We start from the raw sequence: 12,793 nt of genomic DNA, 5'->3' as shown, positions 1-12,793 counted from the left end.
CCTGGCAGTGTTCAAGAAGAGACTGGACAACACCCTCAGACACATGGTGTGAACTGTGGGGTTGTCCTGTGCAGGGACAGGAATTGGACTCCATGATCCTTGTGGGTCCCTTTCAACTCAGGACATTCTGTGATTCTATGAAAGGTACTGAGTGCTGCCAGGGCAGCTTCATTTGTGTGTTTTAGTTTTCTAGCTCCCTTTTTTTTTTTTTTTGGCTTTTTTTTTGATAAAACTTTAAGCCTCCTCTTAGCCAATGACAACCAGGTTTGCAAATCAAAATGAAATCTGGGCACAGCACTGCACTTGTGTGAGCTGTGCTAATCTGAGATGAGCTTCTGTTTCCTGTTTAGAGCCTCCCCCTGTGCTCTCCTTTGGCACATGTACAGTACTGGGTGCTGACAGACACCTTTGAGGCACAAATCAGTTAAAGAAGTGTGTATGTATGGTGGTGACTGCTCCAACCTTGATATTTCATGTTGTTGTTGGCTACCTACTCTGTGGTTAGGGAGTAGCTGTGTGGAGTCAGGTAGACTACAGAGTAGTCCTGCCTTTGGGAATTAACATCCAGAACAGAGTGGCCTTGGGTCCTTTTCATGTGTTCCTGGGATCAGACAAAAAATGTAATCTGCCAATAAAAGTAATCCCCATAAGGAGTCATACACTACAAGCAGTCTGTGAGCAGAATATTTTAGGTGGTGGGTGTGTAGAATGGATACAATCCTGAGCTCCGCAGTTTGCATGCAGGCAGCCTGGTAAAGACCCTGTGGTCTCGTCTTCCACTAGCAACTCAATGAATGACTTACACTTTCCTTACAGTAAGAGAACCGATAGAGAAGAGAATTTGCCATCATTCTCTCTACATTTTTTTCCAAGCAGTTTGGCCTCCACAAATTGTACAGCCTCCCTTTCTCTGCGTGGGAGAGTACAGACTGCTGCTGGAGGCAAGGAGAGATGAACATTCATCTGTTCTCTCCTTGCTCTCTTTTCCATCCTGTGGGCATGGAGGACTTATGTTTCTACTCATTGCCTTGATGAGAAGGCCACAGAGATACCAGTGAGGTGGTGTGAATTTCTCATTAATGTTTAAATAGGCACACAAAAAAGCCGAGTGCCATGGCTCCCTGGAAGAGGTCAGAGAGGAAGATGGAAGGACCAGCAAAAGCCTTAGGTCGCTCACTTGTTAAGAGATCTCCTTTTCCAGAGTCCATGCCTATTGAGGGCTCCTCACTGTGGTCTTTCTTGAAAAGTGGTACAAATTTGTTTTGCAAGAGCAGAGGTATTTACTTCTTTCATTCTCACTCTGTGTTTTAATGTTACATGTATAGCCAGGAAACCTGATGGGGAATATGGGGAAACAAATGTGTTGGTTGTTGGTTTTTTTTTGCGTTTGGTTGGGGTTTTTTTAAGCCTTTGCTGTTGTGGAAGCTAACACTGATATTGTACATGGATGTACAGTCATAGCGGTGGTTGATAACACTCAAACGCAGGGTCAGGAGATTTAGTTTCACTTTGTGGCGTTGGCAGGGACGGGAAAGGTCTTGCAAACAGGTCTTTCTGAATCGTCCTGCCGCAGGCGGAGCTCTCAGCCAGTGTTGCCCTTTGGTCTCCGTTTGCCCTTGGGAGGAGACAGGTGCTGATGTGGGCGCACACCGTGGGGGTGATGTATCTGCTCATGTTTGCTGCCTTCTGTGTGAGCACCAGCCTCAGGCTGCCCGTGCAGAAACAGCCATTGCCTCGTTGCCTTGAGCATCTACTACTGCCACCAAATTAGAGGATCTCTCACAATTAACAACCGGGAGTCCTCTCTCCCTGCCTCCCCCATCCTAGTGGGGAGTGGTTGATAGCATTTACTCATTTAGAACTGTGGAAGGTTTGCTCTTAATGAACTGCAGTCAGGAGGTCTCACTCCTCCTTCAGTTTGTAGCCCCTGCAGGGAAAAGGGCGATGGGCCTCTTTTCATGCTCCCCCATTGCCAGCACTAGCCGCTGCCTAATGGGATGGACAAGCCAAGTGCCACCACTGTGGTGACCTGGAGGTGATGGAGCTGCTGGTGTGGATGGTGGTTGCAAGAATCACAGAATCTGGGAAGTCTTATGAGCGCACAAAGAACATCTTGCATGAGGCAGTGGAAGAGTACAAATGCAGTATATTTGAAAGATATGGTGAGGATTTTACCCAGGGTAGCACGCGTATTACTGACAGTGCAGGGAATTTCTATGGAACTGCTTGTTGAACTTCTGGAAGGATGTTGCTGAGAGGCATCAAGTGTGGTGAGGTCACTACAAGAAGAACAAAACCTTCCATTCAGATAAAAGCAGGGGAAGGGAAACACTGCCACATGTGGGACTGGTTCAGGCTAAACTGATCTCTGCAGTAGTTTCTGCAGCCGTTCAGAAACATGCTATGGTGTTGAGCTTCCCAGCTCACACAGGTCCACGTTCATGCTCCAATTAGGCTTTGGGAAAGGCGAAAAGGCGTCATCTGTGTCCCACTTCATTTGAAAAAGAAAATTTTTAAAAAATCCCGAATGCCAGCCACATGCTGATACTGCATCTGGACTCTATGCCGGTATCTGGGGGCAGAGGAGGGAGATGGTTTCTGCGGGGAGAGGCACCGTTCCGAGTGGAAGAGCTGCCTGTCCCTGGGGCTGCTGCTGGATCCAGAAACCACCAGAGGAGCATGTGCAGGATGGCTTGGCAGCTCTGTCCAGCCACCTTCCGTAGCACCAAAACTGTCCTGCCCAGAGAGGGAATCTGAGTCTCATCCAGCTGGCAAGGGTCCATGACACTTGGTTTACGGATCGTTAAGAGGAGATTTGAGCATTGCTGTGAAGTGGATGCAGACTGATAGGGTGGTTAGGAGCCATCGTGTTGATGGCCGAGGCAAAAAGATAGTCATCACTTTCTCCTTGTGGCTTGGTCACTGGGCATAATGTTGTTTTGGAAACAAATTAAGTTGTGGTTTTCTACAAGTTGGCTATTAAAATAGGGCCACTATCTCAATGGAAACTAACGTGAGCCTTCAGCCGGACGCAGGAAATGAGCAGACTCATTTTTCTTTAATTCTTTTTGTCCTACGTCTCCCCCAGCGAATGCCTGGTGAAGTTTAATTTGCTTATGAAGGTGCTTTTTCTGAAGTCAAGGTGTTACTAATCTGTGTTGTATTTCTCTCCTGTGCTATAGAAGTTGAGTGCAGCTTCTGTCCTGATAGCTCTGTGTGAATGTGAACACAAGTATGGCAGCAGAGAGTTAAAAAAAAAATCCATTAATTAAAATATTCACATTGGAAGCCACAAAACATTTACTCTTTGAGTAAAACAAACTCCCCCATTGTTCTTGTATGATTGCTGCAGTTTCTCTGAAAATAGCCAGGAAGAGGTTGTGCTCAGGAATTTTTCTGGGTTGGCAGAGGAGTAGGAGGGTAAGGATACTTAAGTGGGCTCTTGGTCAATGGCTCTCTTTTGTGCAAATCTTTCTGTTAAATGGACAAGATTTCTCTTCTATATAGAAGAAAAAACCAAAACAAGATACAAAAAAACCCTGTAGTGGTGGAAGTATGCTGTTGTATTATTCTGGAAATGCCAAAAAATAAATATCATGAGTAGAAGATGTGAAAATGATATTTGCTGCATGAAGGTTTTATTTTTAGCATTTGAAGTGCACACTAACACACACTTGAAGGAAGGGGAAAAATAGAAGCATCCCAGAGCAGGTAGTTAGGGCCCTCGTGGCTGGGGACCCACCTGCCGCCATCCCCATTTTGGTGGCGTGGAGATGGCAGTGCAGGCGGTGAAGGATGTCACCTTTTTGTGGCACCAAGCACCTGTGGTTCCCGCTGGGCTCTGCTGGCATTGTGGCTGCTTGGTGCTGAAGAAAAACCGAGTGAGGCTGAAAACTGCGGACATCATACCACTAAAACACAGTATTTTCTTTGCATCTAGTTTTGTGCGTTAGGTGCAAGGTTACTCTTAGTAGCATCACTGCAGGAAAAGTAAGCAAACATGAAAACTATTTGCCTCAAATCCTTCCATTCCTGCCATATCTTCTCAGAGATAAATGGATTGAAATATGGAGGTGTTTTTCATGGTGTTTGTTTGTTTGTTTAAGTAGTATTCTCTCACATGGTGTGCTGTTTCACTCTCTCACGTTCCTGGCCTTTTCCAGCATGGCGCTGGACTAACAAGCTTCTAGAGCTTATGGGCAGGATGCGGAAAAAGCGAAAAGGGTGTGTGGAGGGGTTGGTTTATTTGGTTTTTGAGATCCTCGATTCACATTTCTCACTCTAGGCAGACTCTTATGCTTTTTGGAGTTGCCAGATGGGAGGTTTCTCTTCTGCCCTTAGTGACTCATGGACTGGCTGGATTGCAGGTCATGTCTCCTTTTCTTAATAGCACCACGGAAAGGTGTTTGTTTAAGCCCGAGTTGGTCGTGATTGTAAATTTTATTGACAATTCCAAGGTTACAGTTTTGTTGATTAGGTGTGTGGTACTCGTTCCTCTGATCCCAGGTATGCCAGTCTGCATCATGTTTACCTGTGTTATAAGAACATCTTTGTTGCATTGAAAGTCTGGTTTGTAAAGGTGTTAAGAAATTAAATGTACTTGTTCAGGGTAGGCTTAATTTAAGCTCATACTTGAGAGCTTTGTTCCATCCATTTCTTGCATGTTTTCCCATGTTTAAGAAGGGCTGCATACTGACAGTTTCTTGGCCTGAAGGTAAAAAGTGCTGCCTGCCCAGGTTTGATACACTGATGGAAAACTGTCTCCGTGATGTATAATGCCACTGTGATTATTTCTAGCCATTACCACTGGTCTCATTTTACAACCGTTCACATTATGTAATTTGATACTCATTTAACTTAATGAGAGGATGCTGCAGACTTATTTATGACTCGGCAGGGCAACCTGTGCGTTTTGGCCACCTCTGTTATCCTTGCTGAAGGAGGAAGAGTGTGTTTCTTACAGAACATGTTACAACATCTTTAATACCTTTATACCCGGGTTTCCCAGGTTGTTGCAGACAGGAGGGCAACTTGCCTGGGGTGTAGATTATACTGGAATGGCAGCAGAAGGTTTTGTGGTGGTTTTTTTTTTTTTTTTTTTGTGGAACTGCCTATTAACCTTTTGTTGTAAGGTTATCAGGAGGTATTAATGGACTTTTCCTTTTGTTACAGATGGAATTTTATGCCTTGCTGGATTCTGAATAGGACGAGGAGATGTGTCTGATAAGGTAAGAGAGAGGGTAAGATAAACATGTTCCTACACAAAAAAGTCTCATGGGTTTGTTGTTTGGGTTGAAGACAAACATTTCTTTCCCTGGCAGAACCCTGCAGATAATGGAGATATTTATTTTTCAGTTTCATCTACCTCTGACCCTTTGAGCAGAGACCATCTCTGTTCTGTCCAGCTTCTGTCCTAGGCCTTTCTCCTGGTAAACCTATGTACAGAGTTCTGAAGACAAAAATGTATGTCTTCCCAGGCATGGGGATTAGCAGGATAGGTCATGCTTATCCTACTATTTTAGAGCTTTTTATAAAGGAATGGATGAGGTAGAAGAGTTTTTGTTCAGTTTTGAGAAATTGCTCTCCCCCCTCACCCACAGACATTTGAAAGGCAAAAAGATCTTTGAGCTGTTTTAACTTCTATGCTTTAAAACTTGTTTTTCCTGTTGCAGTATTTTTGAATTTGGACTGTTTGTTAGGACAGAGTGTATATGAGTAGAAAACGTCTAGGTTTGAGTTTGAAATTAGTACTTGCTGTCACTAATTTGCTGAAGAAAGCTGTAGGTTTGCAGATTTTTAAAATTATTGTTCTTTAAAATTTTTTGAGTTGTTATTATTATTATTTTTGAAGAGCAGTGTTTTTTAAAAGGCAGTGTTTAGATAGATATCTTTTTTTTGGTTTCTTGTTCAAAGGCTTCCACTGGCAGAGAGGAGTAGCTGTCTTTAAAACTATTAGGTATTGGAATAACCACGTTCAAACGACAGCTAGCCAAACACAGTAGTAGTATTACACAGGGATTGTCACTGCCTTTCAACCTACGATCTACTCTGCGACTATTCAGCTCTGTCACTTCTGTCTTTCGTTTTGTCTCCTCTGTCTTCCTGTGCTCTGTGCCATTTACAGGCCTCGAAAATCCCTTTTGTTCTTTTTGACTGTTGATTGGAAAATGTAGTGTAAACAGCTAAATGCATGATGTCATTGTATGAGGACCAGGACTAAATTACCTTTTTCTCGGAGCCAGGGATCCAGCTCTTGTAGACATGTAAGGTTTTAGGTGTGTGTTTTGGTGTAGTTTTTACTCCTTTTAGGTTTTGTTTGCAGAGTAGAGTTAGGCTTTGGAGGGTGGCTGCCCAAGCAAGAACTGAAAACTTCTGAGTGGCTCTTGGCACTGTGTGGAGTATGCAAGAAGCAAAGACTTAGGTTAGGTTTTTTTTTTTTTTGCAAGTGTTGGGTGTTTAATCCATTCAAACTACCCTCTTTCATGCCACTGTTGAATTGTGTTATGAATAGTTTTATGTAGTGGCTTACTCTCTACCTGAAGGTGGTCTTGTACGTGTATAGTTGGTAAAATACAGCTCTTCAGGTGAGAGGTCTTGCAGTCTGCAGAGCTGTTACACAAAGCACCCCACATACATACCTCATTTATTATCTAAACAAGCTTCTTCACTTGCACATGTTCAAACCAGTCTACCTGTGCTCCAAGAAGGGGTAATTAAAATTGCTTTCAGGACTTCTTAGAGCGTGTTCAGCTCAACCTGCACCGGCACCCCTCCGCAGACGAGTGGTTCGGCTGCCGTCCCATCGCGCAGCGTGGCTGCGGCCGGGGGCTGCGCAGTGCCCGCTGTGGCATCCCTGCTGGCGCGTGTACGCCTTGCCTTCCTCAAGAAGCAACGTGGCCAGGAACAGGATAAGTGGAAATGCTTGTCCTCAGGTTGCTTTGTTCTAGCAAATTTAGTTGACTGAGAAGCGTGTTTATTTGGTGTTGATGCAGTGCTGTGGGCTTCTCTGGCATGTGTGTGGGACAGCACTTGTACTCATTCAGCTGCTGGTGTTTGCCTAAGACATTACTTCTCATATGTGTATTATATAGTGTATATATATTTTATAGTTTAAGTATTGTTCTTTTCTGTGAAGCGGATATTAATAAATCTATGTGCCGTAGCATGGGCAGCTCTTGTGGCCCAGCAGCAGTCTGCTGTTGTGCCATGTCTCCTGGGATGACCATGCTCTCCCCTTTCCTCATAAAACAACCTCCAAGGAGCCTCTGTTTCTAGCAAGTTCTGCAGCTTGAGGCCACGACACCTTCTCTTGCCACAGCTTTATTGCCAGCCCCAGGCACATAGGAATCGTCAGCCAGATCCCTGGCAATCGCAGGACTGACTTTAAAATGAGATTCTGGGAGGAGTGAGTACTTTCCACTGGCTCTTGTCTCTTGCCTCTAGAAGAAAATATTCTGTCCTCGTTTTGTGTGATACCTTCTCATGGTTGAAGTTAATCCTGAGCTATGAATATGTGTCTCTTGTTCTACTTTATATGAGAGGGCTTAGTTTATCCCTTCCCCAACAACCTGGGCTGGAGAAATGCCACAGTCCCACTCCTGCTCCTACAGTGTCACAAGAAGCTGATGTCCTGGTCATGCTCCTTCTCAAGACTGCAGGTGTCCCTCCTTTCAACTGTCCCTTACTACTATGGCATCAATGTTTGTTTGTTTATTTATTGATTGATTTTTAGCCTTCTGCTCCTTTTGTGCATTCCCTCTCCCCATTTACATTCGAGTTTCCAGCCTTCCAGGACAGGCATCTGGATCCTGTCTCATCAGGACCTGCCCTCAGATTCTGTTTGTGCCTCCTGTCTGTGTTTTTTCTTGGTTGCTTGCAGTTTTTATGGATATTTCCTGACCCATTCCCTGCTGTTTCTTCTGGGGGAGTATTTCTGAAGCACGTGTTTCTTGCTGCTGTTGCAATTAAACGGGTTGCTGTCCTTTAGGTCTGTTCAAAACGATGAGAAGTGGTCCAGTCTGTGCAGGAAATAATCTTGTTTTAATCCTAGCCATGGTGACTTCCATGTATGTAATGGCTGGCTTTTGGTGTCCATCCTATTTATTACATGACAGGATTGAATAAAAAAATGAATAATAGCTCTTTTAATATGCCTGAAGGCTAATGATGAAATTATGAGACTTGGCAAGCTTGCAGTAATGTTGATAGGTGCCAGACCTTTCACCCAATATTTTCTTTTCCTTCCCCCGTATTTCCTTGTGCCTTTATCTTGCTTCCTTCCAAGGAACCCAGGGCCCTTTCACATGAGTCTGCCTGGTAGCTCAGATCCTAAATATAAAATTGTTCTATATGGCCTAATCTATTTTCAGAGGTACGTTTATGAGATAAAAATTACTTTGATTGCTGAAACGACATTGTGTCATTTTTTGGAAGGAAATCACAAGGAAGTAACTGTTATCAGACCTGTTTTCACCTGCCATTAGCTTAGACCTGATGAATTGCAGCTCCAAGGTTGCTTGCCTTAACAGTTCCAAATTAGGTTGCCAATTAATATTGATTGTCTGAAAAGCAGTAGGTTGATGTATATTCTTAGTAGCTGTTAATGTACTTTATAATAGCAATCTGTTTTGCAAACATTTTCTGATTGTTCTTTTTTAATGAGTGTTGGCAGTGAAAGCCATGATTTAACAGCAGCAGAACTACAGTAACTTGTTATGGTTGGGGTTTTTTTTGTTTGCTTGCTTTTTTTCATTTTGTGTGTGGTTCTGTTATTGTCTTAGGTTGGGAGTAACACTCTATTTTGGTGGCAAAGTCCAGGAATGATTTCTGTCTGAGCCGGTACATTGTGGTATCTTCTTGTGTTAGTGCACCTCGGTGCAAAAGTCTTGCATCACTGCTAGATGAGTTTTAATAACTTCCTTTGACATTGCCTATGAATATTTTTGTCTCCACAGAAGCCATCTCAGAAAAATTTTCAAAATAAGAAAGCTAATTTGAATAAAACAGTAACAGGTAATTTGAGTTCCTTTTCTTGTGTTATTTAGCTGTTTTGTCACAGTATGTGGAAAGTACCTGGAAAGCACAGGGAAAAAAATGGGAAATCTCTCATGCGTAAGCATCTAGATAACAAAGTTTAGGAGGGGTAGAGAATATCTACATAAATGTAGACATCAAGGTAAATGCTTTTTCCTTTTCTTTTTCTTCCAGAAGATTTGAATATTTGCACAATCTGATGTTGCAAGTTGTAAACGTTTAACACTTCTAAAAGAATAAATTACTTCAGTTCCTGAATGAGTAGGTAACTGTCAGCTTCAAAGGATCAAGTGAGTTGGAAGGAATGTCTGGAAAACTCAGTATAGGCAAATACCAGGTGGAATATAGAAAGCAAGGGAATACATTCGACTAATATAATAGAGACCTAGATCTCAGTTTATATATAAATTAGGACTAATCATGTATGAAAAGTGAATTTCTGTGGTTCTGCTTTTAATTCAGAAGTGGAATGCTCGCTTCTCCCTTCCCATATCTGTCACGTTGGGTTTCCCAAGCTGCTTGTGGTGAGAGTTGTGCTGCTTCTATAAAAATTGAGATGGAAAATTAACCTATTTAATGCTCTGCAAACTACTTTTACAAAAAAGACAACCTTTCATTGTAGAATATCCTCACTGTGAGCTGGTTGATTCTGTAGGATGTCAGTAACTTTGTACTCTTGACCAAGCAATTAAGAAAAACTGGAATCAGTACTGTAAAATACACATTAAAACGATAGGGTTAAGATGGAAAGAGCCATTTCAGCTTTTGCTTGGGAAGTAAACTGTTCCAAAGTTCACCTCAGAGTACGTAAAGCACAGACAAGATGGGTGTAGCTTAGAGTTGCAGTCTCTGGGATGCGTGTTGCCTATCTGTCACCCCACCCCACTCAGTAAGCCAGTGCGGGCTGCTAAACCTGACAAAACTGCTGGCTCCAACTTAGCTTTAGGGTGCTTTTTCTGAGCTGGGTTCCCTGGGCTCCTGACAAGGGGAGCGTCAGGGCAGACCTGGGGGATTGCAGCCACCCCTTTGGGGTGGGTGCCTGCTGGAGCATGTCTGCAGGGTGACGTGGGCATTGCTGCTGCTCCTTGTCGCTGAGCCGCCACCCTGGCTGGATGCACCCTGCTTGCTTCCTTCTCTGATGGTGGTGGTGCCAGTGGAGCTCGGATGGATGGCGTGGGGGGCAGGGGAACCTCTGCTGGGGGAACGTGCAGGGTTCCAGCTCCGTGGCTGCGGGGCGGCCGCCAGCGTCAGTGCTTGAAAGTCGTACTGGCAGCCAGGAACTTATAACTGCAGCTCTGCTAATGACTGGTGGTGTGGTTTTGGGCAACTCCCTTGGTTGTCTTTGAGTCAGCTCCCCCGACAGTAAAAAGGGGATGATACTCCTTTGTAACTTACTGTTGAAATGACTAGTTAGTGTGCTTCAGATGTTGAGGTCCTGCCATGTATTGTTACCATAGGTATGGAGAGGCCCCTCGGCTTTTCTTAAGAAGCCTTGGCTCCAAGAACACAACAGGTTGTGGGGACTACTCTGTCTTTTGTTTTGTTTTTTTCCTGTTAACTTATGAAACAGATCAGATTGATTTTTCCATACCAAAGTGCTAACCCCCACTACCAACCAGCTGAATGTTGCCTGCCTCTCTTCTCCTTTTCCTTCTTCTCTGCTACTCCCTTCTTGGCTGCCCAGTCTTCATATCAAACCTTTCCTAAATGAATTAGAGACAGTGTGCCAGATGGAGTTAAAAGGGGAATTCTAGTTGAGGCTGAAGGTGAAAGCCTAGGAGTGCGGCTAAGGGCTTGCCACTGGTGTAGTGAGATAATAGTCTGGTGTTTTTTTTGGAACCCATTCCATGTAGAGGCTGTGCAGTTTCCAGGCTCTGGCTTGGTTGCTAACCTGAGATGTGCCAGTAACTTGCTGCTTTGAAAAATAAAAATTAAAAAAAAAATCTAAAAATAATGTTGGGGAAGCCCAATGTTATAAGTTGAAAAGTTCACATATGAAATTAAACAACTTCAAACCCCCTAGATATCTAAATGAAAGGAAGATATTAGTTATGGTACCCAGACAGAGCTCTGGGAACGGCAGGAGCTTGTTTGCTGTTAGTCTCCCACAAAAAATGTGCTCTCTTGGTTCATGGTTGAACCCCCAGCTGCAGGTGGCAACTTCCATCCTGTTGGAAGAGCTGATGTGGGAAGGAGCTGATGTGGGAAGGAGCTGAGGGCTCTCCCCAGCCCCCCCGTTCAGGTGTTGGTGTTCTGTGGGGCACGCAGGTGTAGGTGTTGCTGCTGGGGGGTGCCTGTCTGCAGCCCCAGGGGCAAAGCCAACTGGGACTCTACTCTCTGGTTGAACTCTTGATGCTCAGCCGGGGCACATTGAAATTACAGGACCTACCCATGACTTGCAGACTTCATAAACTCCAAGGAATGGGCTTTAGTTTTGGAAAGTGTATTCTGCGAAATACATTGACAGACTTCTGTCACCAGAATGAGCCTCTGGTGTCTGTTTGTCCTGTCTTATTAGTGCAGATCATGAACTCTCACTCAGTAATTTCTGTAAGTGAGTCCAAAGCCTCTGTTGTTGCTTTACACAGATGCCCACTCCTGACTATAAATGACAGAAGGAGACACATCCCAGTTGAAAATTAAAATAGTTTCCCTCTGGATGAACTCTAGACAATTATATTTTGTACTACCTAAATCTGTAGGTGTTTTGTTTATAATTGCAGTTGGTAGAGTGTTTTGACAAGAGTGCAACAGTAAGACAAACTTTTTTGTCTCTCTTTATCCATGGAGGGATGTAGCACGTTGCCCAGGTGTTCTTGTCGAATGTAAGTTGCCGTGAGTTAAAAAGTGGGGAGAGGAACATCTGGCTATTGTCAGCTTTGATGCTCAGATCGGCCAAGAGTGATTCTTCTCAGAGTTAATGTCCCTTTTTTAGCCACACAGAAATTCGAGTCTCTGGCACCAATTAACGTTAGCTAGAGCATCAGGATGGTGGATCATAATCTGTCCTGGGGATCTGGGAAAAGCCAAGAGTACCCTAAGTTGAGGCTGTGGAGCGCTTTGAAGACAAATGAACTTTGATTTTTAGTATTCTGATGATGTGTAGGGAGCGGCTGGTGCTTCTGAAGAGATGTGCTCCAGGAGCCATACTGGTTGGAGTTACCAAAATGCAGAGGTCTGTATTTTTGAATAGACAGCGCTGCTGCCAAGTGGGGAAGATGTAACCACCAGAGGAATTGTACAGGATTTTAGTCAGTGGATAAGATACATGATTCCTGTGAATACTGCATTTTGTGAGCTTGCTGTCCATGAGTTTCTATGCATACTGTATATCACATCAGTCGACTGTAATGATGTACAGTCAGGCAGAGGAGATTAATTCTGAACTCTTCAAAACTTCTTCCTCTGCCCAGCTGCACCTTTTTGGGGCCCAGTTTTGGCTAATGTATTCTTTACCTTCTGAGTAAATTTTGATAGGGGGGTTTAGCCATTTTGTTGGTAAGTCACTGATAAACATTATGCTATTTGGTAAGCCTAATATGCAGACTTTAAAAACTATCAATATAAGATGGTTTTGGATCTTTAGCTGTTCTTGTGGTATTTTCTTTTCTGAAGTGAATAGACCAGAAATGCATGTTGCCCTTTCTGTTATTATTCTTTAGATACTTTCCCTCCCTGCATTGCCTTACACAAAGTAATGTTCTTATCCATCCAGCGGCTACGTTTCCTTGCTTAGTTGCAGATTTGTGCAGGAAGGTTA

General features: G+C 43.7%; 1 protein-coding gene across 11 annotated transcripts in view; it reads left to right on the top strand.

Annotated features, from left to right (window-relative positions):
* TRERF1 (transcriptional regulating factor 1) overlaps positions 1–12,793 on the top strand; it is a 104,092-nt gene that overhangs the window by 24,796 nt on the left and 66,503 nt on the right. For 8 of the 11 annotated variants that reach the window (XM_071806038.1, XM_071806037.1, XM_071806036.1 and 5 more), the window contains one exon: positions 5,173–5,228. The gene's annotated coding sequence lies outside the window, so the exon portion shown is untranslated. Of the gene's footprint in view, positions 1–5,172; positions 5,229–8,954; positions 9,013–12,793 lie in introns of all 11 variants that reach the window. The other 3 variants (XM_071806035.1, XM_065835140.2, XM_071806034.1) reach the window with 1 other exon arrangement.

Source organism: Patagioenas fasciata, chromosome 3 (genome assembly GCF_037038585.1).
Source record: "Patagioenas fasciata isolate bPatFas1 chromosome 3, bPatFas1.hap1, whole genome shotgun sequence".
Lineage (NCBI taxonomy): Eukaryota > Metazoa > Chordata > Aves > Columbiformes > Columbidae > Patagioenas > Patagioenas fasciata.
Note: the sequence above shows the minus strand (reverse complement) of the source record. Positions and strands in the feature narration are given on the sequence as shown.